This window comes from Berghia stephanieae, chromosome 2 (genome assembly GCF_034508935.2).
Source record: "Berghia stephanieae isolate SIO BIC M18660-M18661 chromosome 2, UCSD_Bste_1.3, whole genome shotgun sequence".
Classification (NCBI taxonomy): domain Eukaryota; kingdom Metazoa; phylum Mollusca; class Gastropoda; order Nudibranchia; family Aeolidiidae; genus Berghia; species Berghia stephanieae.
The window spans coordinates 122,609,712-122,617,211 of record NC_088361.1 but is presented as its reverse complement, the minus strand read 5'-3'; the positions used below and the strand labels follow the sequence as shown (position 1 = coordinate 122,617,211).

Below are 7,500 nucleotides of genomic sequence, written 5' to 3'. Positions count from 1 at the left end.
TTTTTAACAACAACAGGAAAAACACAATATCCAAAAGAGATACACGATGTATAGATTAAATATTATCTATAATGACACTTGCATAAATAAAACGACATAACACAATGTGCAGAACACCGTGACAATAATATCATATCAGTCAGTAGTGATACTCTGTACTCGCATACAAGGGGAAAATTGCTGCTTATGACCTGCACAATAATTGATGAATGCAAACAAAAAATATAAGACAAATAAATATCACTCACTCACATATTCAAATAAATACACGCACACACAAACACACACACACACACATAATATAAATACACCCACAATTATAATACAAAAACACTTCTATACGCACACACATTTCACACGCAAAAGTCTGAATAATAATAATAATAATAATAGCAAACGCACAGAAAAATCAAAATCTCATCGGTAGTTGATTGTGTGATGTTAAAGTGCCGTCACGAATGCCGCGAGCGTGCGCCACCACCGCTATCAACGTCACAGTTGCCGCGCGGCGCCATTTCCACAATTACTACCATTGTTATTATTCTTATTACTATTCTTATTTTATTCGCGATATTAAAATTACTATCCGGCGTCATGGTAGTAGCTCATTAATTATATACACCGTGCATTGATTGCATCCTATTACAGCTAGAACGGTTGGCAACAAGTGTTGTGCATCCAAGTCATGCTGTGTGGGGGGTCCGATAGCTCAGTCGGTAGAGCGTTAGCGTCAAAATCAAAAGGACACCGGTTCCGTTCCTCGTTATTATGTCGGTCTAGTATAGATAGTATGCAGATGACGTCACTCAGGCCTTTGTTATTGTTTTTGCCATCCGCGTTTGTGAGTTGTTCTCACTAAACTGTATTAACCAGACTATAAAAGTTCATGGTTACACAGAGTTTGTGTGTTGGTCCGTTATATTTCCGGATGGCAATGTTGTGAACTCCTTGGCCAAGCGCATTCTATCTATAGATAGTTCGAAGATGACGTCACTCAGGTCTTTGTTATTGTTTTTTTGCCATCCGCGTTTATGAGTAATGCTCACTGAACTGTATTAACTCGACTATAAACGTTCATGGATAGACACAGTTTTGTGTGTTGGTCCGTTATACTTCCGGATGGCAATGTTATGATCTTCTTAGCCAAGCGCATACTATCTATAGTAATAGTTGGGTTGGGCAGACAGTTCTGGAGGTTGAGTAATCGTCCCACGATCAAAGGAACACATTTTCGGTTCCCTTTGCTGTCGACTGCATCCAGAATCGATACCAGTCCTCTGGAGGATGAAGCGAGCGCTCTACAAAATGAGCTATCTGGACAACAAAGTGTGTTACATTATCCATGCATACCATATGTTTTAAATCGCATACAACACACCAGCAGGTTATCAAAAAAAGTGAGTAAACATGATGGTTCAAAATGATGAAGCTTTTATAATCTGGCTGATCGCCATCAGCCTGCTTACGTTGCATTTTAATATCATCTCTATTTGCATAACATAAGTAACTACACGGCTGGGCGAATTATGATATAATACAGGGTATCAATAAAATGTTTCCCTGATTTCAAAGACGTATTATTCTTTAACCGTTATAGATATTTACATCTGGTTTTCATTCATCATCTTCTAGAGAAAAGCCATAGACCCAAATCTATGAAATCAGGGGAAAGACTTTATGGGCACCTTGTATATGCATGACATAATAGATCAAATTAAGAAAATATTTAGGAGCAGGCACCTGTGTAAGATAAAGATCTTAACAAGTGTGTATGAAAATTGCCAGAAAGAAAAATACAAGAAAATAAACCCCATCCCAAACAAAACAAAAACCAAAAAAAAAACCCCAAAAAACCCAAACAAAACAACAAAAACAACCAACCAAGAACTCAACTATGCGCCCCCTTGAGCCAGACGCGAACCCATGACCTTCCGATGCGAAGGCAGCAGCTTCTTATGGTTCACACTATTATGTTATGACGATCGACCCAATCAGCAAAGTCCGGTCCGCATTCGTGCACCGTCGCGAACCCGCCTGGTAGCATCGTCACAACACACCTTTCGACTAGATGCTCTGCCGTTTCGTTTTCTTGCCCACAGCGTGGACATAAAGGACAGGAAGTTAGACCCCACTGATGTAACGCACCGGCCGTTAGGCAGCTCCTCGACCGAAGCCGATTCGCAGCTACCCAGTGTCTCCTCTTACTGGTATCAAAGCCTGGCAACTTCTCACCAAGCTTAGAGGAGTGTAGGTCCCCGCCCCCACGAGGGATTGAATTCGTCCAAACCGACTTCCATCTCGTATGTGCAGCTCTGTCCGTAGTCAGGGATTCTGCGTACAAGGGTTGCCGGGACTTATTTCGGCTCGAAACGGGGGCACCGTTCATTATGCGCATGAGAGGGGTATCCCCATTCCCTCTCTCTTTGATCTTACTCAGCCAGTTTCCCGTAATGGTCTCCCTCCGGACATCGGGGGGCTGGATCGCTGCCATTACCGGGCCCCATTCTCTAGGGGTTGTTGCTAGCGTTCCCGACACTATGTGCATCGACTTGCGAAGTTTTACATCCATCTTCTCAACGTTTCTGCTTCTACCCCACACTGGAGCGCAATACTCCGCGGTGGAATAGCATAGTGCCAGGGCGGATGTTCTCAGGAGCGCTTGGCTAGCGCCCCAAGTCGATCCCGCCAGCTTCCTCAGAAGACTATTCCGCTTCTCTATCCTCCGGGCAACCCCTTCGAGATGAACCCGATAGGTAAGGCTGCGATCCAACGTCACCCCTAAATATTTTGGACGCGGCTCATATGGGAGTGGCTGGTCCCCGACCAGGACATTCAGTTTACGGGTGTGCCAACCACTGCATAAGTGAAATGCAGTGGCCACGGTTTTTGAAGTGTTCATCTTCAGATACCACTTGTCAAAGTAGGATTTGAGTCTGGTGACGTCCTCGCTGAGTACGCTCTCGAGACGGGTCCACACTTTACTCTGAGTAACGAGTGCCCAGTCGTCTGCGTATCCCAGCCTCAGGGCGAGTGTAAAACCGCAAGGCTACGGATATATATATACACCTATAACACACACACTCACAGGGCACACACACACACATAAACACACATACACCCACGCACACACACACACACACACACACACACAATCAGAGAGTGAAAAGAATAGAAAGAAAGAGGAAGGAGGAGAGAGAGAGAGACAGAGAGAGAGAGAGATTGAGAGAGAGAGAGAGAGAGGGGGGGGGGGGGGATAGAGAAGTGGGAAAGAGATGAAGGGAAAGGGAGAAAAAAGAGATAAAAGTGAGAGAAAGAAAAAAATAGGTGAGATTGAAATGAGAGAGAGAGAGAGAGAGAGAGAGAGAGATTGAGAGAGAGAGAGAGAGAGAGAGAGAGAGAGAGAGAGAGGGGGGGATAGAGAAGCGGGAAAGAGATGAAGGGAAAGGGAGAAAAAAGAGATAAAAGTGAGAGAAAGAAAAAAATAGGTGAGATTGAAATGAGAGAGAGAGAGAGAGAGAGAGAGAGAGAGAGAGAGAGAGAGAGAGAGAGAGAGAGGAATCCTAAAATGCTACACACATCAGCAAAATCAATGCAACCAATAGAACCCTTACCAATTTCATACCTATTTTTCCCTTTTACCACTGATTACAACATTAAAACTCTTACCTACACGCTGTTTTTTTCCCACACTCCAAGTTTGACTATGTAATCCAGATGGTTGGTGTGGTCCCTGTGAAATAATATTTACATAAAAGTCATAGCATTTCAAAAGATTGAAAAACAATTAAAGAGGAAACAAAAAGTGTAATGCCAAAAAAAAAACAAAACAAAAAAACAAAAAAAAAAAACCCCCAAAAAACTGGTTCCTATCTCATTGGAAGTGTAAGGTCATTCTTGCGGAGGGCTGAATACATACCTTGTTTAAATTCATGAGCTTCTGGTTTCAGATTGATAGCATCTTATATTCCTATCTAAATATATACTGCTCATCAATAATGATCAAACATCCTCGCTTTTTTTATTTCCCGTAAGCCTTATACATCCTGCTAATAAAATAGTTATGACACCTAATGATTTGATATGTATTCTATTCATTATTAGTACTCCGAAGGACTGGTTACATACACACTTCCAATGATTTTGCAACCGGAAAAGTAGAAGGTGTGACGTCAAGACTTTTCTTCCCGTTTGTCACAGACACCATCCAATGTCTAAGTAGAATAATAACATGAATATAGTACGTGCTATGTCTGTGTATTGACAGTGGTGGATTACTTTTTGTTACAATTAAAAAAAATGAGCTTTATATAGCGTAATATCCACTAAATGTGCTCAAAGCGCTTTACAAGGCGTCCCTTGTCAACAGCAACATTTAACATGTAGGACGGAACATGACGCCTGTTAAGCGATATTACAATTTTTCGGACAAAGACAACGCTGTTAACGGCCAGGTACTCATTTTACACCTGAGTACGGTGAGAGAATGTGAGTAAAGAGCCTTTTCCAAGGACTCAACTATGCGCCGATCGCGAGGCTCGAACCCAGGACCTTCCGATCCGAAAGAGAGTGTCATACCACTAGACCACATAGCCGCATTTTTAGTGCTGCAGTTTAAGAAATTTCATTCATCGTTCTCCATAATGTTAATTCTAAATCAAACGTATGTTTCATATTTTTAATTTAACCTATTCTAACCTAAATCTAACCAACGCTTCATGCTATTGATATAATAAATAAATTCTAACCGAAATGAAACTTATGTTTCATATTTTAAATTTATCCCTGTCTAATGTAAATCTAACCATTGTTTCATGCTTTTGATCTAATCTTTTCTAACAGAAATGTACCGTAAGTTTCATATTTTTAATCTAACATACTCTAACCTAAATCTAACCTTTGTTTCATTTTTGTTTTCAAATTGAAGATTCAATTTTTAACATTTATTGGTCATACCGACATTGTAGCGTTTTGAGGTGTTGAGTGACAAATGTCTCTCAGCGGATCTCAATATCCTCCCGTGATAGACCCTAAAGACAAATTCACATGAGGAAAAAAGGGGATTTTAATATTTATCTAATTAGTTATTTATTCATGTAATATTTATCCGGAGTCCGGATGGCTCAGCGATAGAGAATTCGCTCCCCATGACAAAATCCTGGCCCTGATAATATATAAAGAAATGTTCAGTCAGTTTTCAGAAATACGATAGCGTATAATCAGAGGCCTTGTAACATATTAGATCGTTTGCTAAGAAGCTCACAACATTGCCATCCGGAAGATAAGGGACCAACAAACACAAAATTATGTGTAACCATTAACGTTTATAGTCTGGTTAATACAGTTAAGTGAGAATATTACTCATAAACGTGGATAGCAAAAAAACAAAACGAAAAAAAAAAACAAAAAAAACCCAATAAAAAAGACCTGAGTGACGTCAACTTTGTTCCACCAATATTATATAAGTCCCCGGATATCATAATTGAATTCAATAGTCTGATGTCACGTCGCCCAGCAACGGCGGCCATCTTGGTTCTAAACAAAGAAAATCTGTACTTTTTATTCTTCATGCTGGCTGGAACTTTTCATATCTTGTGATCAGAATGTGTAAAAGTCAAAACGTGATCAAATTTATAATGTTTTTTTTCATCTGGATACGCTTTTATGCTCGTCGGAGAAATATTTCATAAGGGTGTCCGCCATTGTTCCGATAGTTTAGAGCCAGTTACTAAGTTACCACGCGTCATTACGAGGGAAGTGACGTTACGACTGTTGAAGCGTATTCCGGTCATTGAGTCAAAACCACGAACATGAATATAATGTTCAAAGGATACTTTTAAGAACTAACTTCAATGGGATAGTATTCATCAATAAAGGCTTAATCCATACAAATCCTATACAGTAGATGAGATCTTCAAAAGGACGACAAAAAGCAGAAGTCCTTTGCAGTTTTATGTTCGATTAATTACATAATTGCCGGCAAAAAGGCGTTAAATCTATCCCTACCACTTAGCAGATTGACGTTAAAACTACAGTAATTTGACGAAATTGATAACAATTATTTACTTTTGATCCCGCTGCTTACATGCCGCGCTGACGAGAGACAGAATCGTTATATCGCGGTAGTCTGTAATAATACATTTTATAAATTTTGGCCAGAAATATCGTCCTTTGATATCAAACGATTACATTAACCCTCATCTCGTCAACAACTCCCAAACCTAGAGTGTTTGATAAGATAAGGGTCATTATAATCGATCGATATTTGAAGGACGAGTTTTCTAGCTAAAATTTTTAAAAATCTGCTTTTTCAGAACACGACAGTAAAGACATAAACGGAAACGCGATACCATTAAATCCCTGGGATACGGTACTGCACTGATGTATACAAAATTCGGGCAATATCGCTATGCCTTGGCAGAATACTTTTAAACAAAATTGGCCAGAAAATTGTTACTTCGTTATCGTTCGATTAAGATGACCTGAACCATTGAAAACATTTTAAACCTGAGACTTCTATAAATGTCAAGTCTCAAGATATAAAGACTTTTTTAATAGTTAAATTAACAGACATTTAAAGCGATTCACATTTGAAGTGACATGAATTCTTAGTTTTAAAGATTCTTACATGGTCAATTTGAATGAATAAATACAAATCTTAAATTTGGGGACAACATCTATTTGTTTTGGTGGAGAATGAAGATGACTTCTTACACGAGAGTTAGTCGTTCTTAACTGGATTCTCTCTCTCTCTCTCTCTCTCTCTCTCTCTCTCTCTCTCTCTCTCTTTCTGTCCTTTAAAAAAATTCTATGTATCTCTCTCTTCTTCTGTATTTAACCCTCCCCTTACCACCTACACATTTGTTACGACGTAATATACTTGTTTCGTATTCAGATTTATGTTGTACTTCACAAACTTTGAAGAATGACCTTTTTTTTTAAATCAATAACATAAAGTTGTTTTGTAAAGAGCTTGTTTGAGTTTAAATAATAATTTTTTCCGCAGGGTAAGCTTGTCATATTATGAGAAAATACTGAAAATGGTTGGTAAGGAAAGAGTTAAACGTTAATAACAATTCGGAGTCAAGTTTACAGTTCCATAACACTAGATTAGCACAGTTCGTGACTAAGGTCCCTCCCTGGTCATAAGTCCTTGACTTACTCCTCATTACTGCATTAACGTTAATTGTCTATGGTGACCATCTAAATAATGGATCCGCCCTCCTCCTTCTCTCTCCTAGCAAAAACAAACAAACAAACTACACGCCCACGAAACACAACAAAGGAAAACAATTGTAAAAAATAAATTCATACATTAATTAATAAATATGCCCAAAAAATATAAAAACAACAACTAATGAATGTATAAATGCATTTAAAAAAAAAAAAATTATAAATAAATGAACAAAAAATCTTATGAAAAGAAAGAAATATAAAAAAGGAAAAGAAAAAATTGCCCTGACGGTCTTTGTTTTTAATGAGTCAAACTTTTTTCTGCCATGT

General features: G+C 38.9%; 1 protein-coding gene across 4 annotated transcripts in view; it reads right to left on the bottom strand.

Annotated features, from left to right (window-relative positions):
* The window catches only part of LOC144966471 (5-hydroxytryptamine receptor 1A-like), a 437,629-nt gene that overhangs the window by 193,201 nt on the left and 236,928 nt on the right, over positions 1 to 7,500 (bottom strand). For all 4 annotated transcript variants that reach the window (XM_078903048.1, XM_078903047.1, XM_078903054.1 and 1 more), the window contains one exon: positions 3,667 to 3,730. The gene's annotated coding sequence lies outside the window, so the exon portion shown is untranslated. The remainder of the gene's footprint in view (positions 1 to 3,666; positions 3,731 to 7,500) is intronic.